Below are 2,244 nucleotides of genomic sequence, written 5' to 3'. Positions count from 1 at the left end.
TCACTCACTCACTCACTCACTCACTCACTCACTCACTCACTCACTCACTCACTCACTCACTCACTCACTCACTCACTCATTTACTCACTCACTCACTCACTCACTCACTCACTCACACCTTCACTCACTCACTCACTCACTCACTCACTCACTCACTCACTCACTCACTCACTCACTCACTCACACTCCTAGCATTATTCTGTATTGCTTGTCGTTATTCGCTAGTCTACATGCGTCTCGTCGGTGCAATGGTGTGAGGCAGTCCACGAAGAATTGGCCATCCCGGAATCACAACGGCCCTGCGTCATTACCCAGTAGCGAACGCGTTCCCCATTACGACCATAACCATTTCCTCTCGGACAATGACCTGTTACGTAGTGCCGTCGTCACGGGGGACAGTAATGCGTCGTCATCGCCCAGACCTTTACGACAGAAGCGGTATAACACGTAGAAGACAAGGGGCTGGGGCCATATTCTCCGCCGCTTGGCTATCGGCCTCCCCTCAATACACATCTAAGTAATTGAATGGATATCCGTCGCAGTGCCAACCACAAGGCCATTCTACGGCTGTCTTCGCCGACAAGTGGGTCAATAAAATTCTACACAAGCGCCATTATTTCGTCACTGGAACAGCAATTACGTAATTGAAGCCTCGCATCGGGCGACAGCAGCGCTGCGCATGTGGCCAACCGAGCTAACTACTGTGCGCAATGCTATATTCTTCGATAAAAAGCGTTTCCACTTCTTCGCGGGTTCGTGACGCTAGAATTTCGTACTTCTCTCTTCTACTTAGGAGGATTTCTGTTAGCGTGTTCTTGCTACTACTATTAGCGGCGGTATGGCGTTCACGATCGTTCGTTCCTTTGCGTCACAAGTGTTTCTGGTGGCTTCGACATTTCTAATGGCTGATGTTTACTTACGGACAGCAATGCTATTTTTACTGTCGTCCAGAGCTCCCATAATAATACGAAAAGTGAACAAAAATTGCCTAATATTTATAGATAATTACAAAGCAGGCGATCATGACGAACGAGTTTGCTATGATAGTACCCATGTGATTTTTCTTTTCCTAGAAACTTGATAATTTTCACCCACCCAATTGCATCACATGGCGCCTTCCCACGCGGTTTCTTAAATATGCAAGGCGTGCTGGGATTGAACAAAGCGCCAGACGCTATCTTGCATATCGAAATGCAGCTATCTTTCGTATACGTCCTATCTTGCCAACTATCTATGCGCCACGATAGTGTCGCGCCGTTGCAGCGCACGCAAGCTGGCTCACTTAGAAACAGACGCGCACACATATAGTAGCTACTGTGTGTTGCAGGCAGCCCCACATACTCGCTACATTACCCTACGAATGAGCCACGGATGCCGCGAGCGCGTCCGCGTTCGAATGTACGCAACATTAGCAATTATGGTGGTGTGGTGTCCTAGTCGCCATTCGCCGATATGCCCCCTGATTATACATACCACGCTAGCGACTCTCTGCTGGTTAGTCTGTGGCAGCAGGCGTCAACATCGGTGGTGTTGCCCACCACACCCACGCCTGTTGTGTAATATATGCAGTAGCGAGCGCCATGCTGAAATAACAATCCGTCATAATGCGGCACCCCGCCGAGGCAATAAGAACGGGGCGTGAGATGGCAACCCCCTTGCCCCCCTTTGCCATCGCGCCACCGTAATCTGTCCGGGCTATCAGTATTTACGAACTGTTAATTTCGCAAATCGATTCCCGAGCTCGGAGGCAAGGCTGTTTAAATCCTTTAACACCCCGCACGCGCGCGCGCGTGTAGTTTGAATGAAGCTCAGCGAACACGTGAGCTCTGCTGTTGCTGCGTTTCTGCTTATAGCTCGCACGCACGCACGCACGCACGCACGCACGCACGCACAGGCACGCACGCACGCGCAGGCACGCACGCACGCACGCACGCACGCACGCGCAGGCACGAACGCACGCACGCGCAGGCACGAACGCACGCACGCGCAGGCAGGCACGCACGCACGCACGCACGCACGCACGCGCAGGCACGAACGCACGCACGCGCAGACACGCACGCACGCACGTACGCACGCGCAGGCACGGACGTACGCACGCACACACGTACATTCGCACGCGCACGCAGGCACGCACACGCACTCACACGCACAGGCACACATCTGTCTGTCTGTCTGTCTCTCTGCCTGCTATCTCTCTCTCGCTCTCTCTCTCTCTCTCTCTCTCTCTCTCTCTCTCTCTCTCTC

The sequence above is a fragment of the Priapulus caudatus genome, unplaced genomic scaffold (genome assembly GCF_000485595.1).
Source record: "Priapulus caudatus unplaced genomic scaffold, Priapulus_caudatus-5.0.1 Scaffold423, whole genome shotgun sequence".
Taxonomy (NCBI): Eukaryota; Metazoa; Priapulida; class Priapulimorpha; order Priapulimorphida; family Priapulidae; genus Priapulus; species Priapulus caudatus.
Note: the sequence above shows the minus strand (reverse complement) of the source record.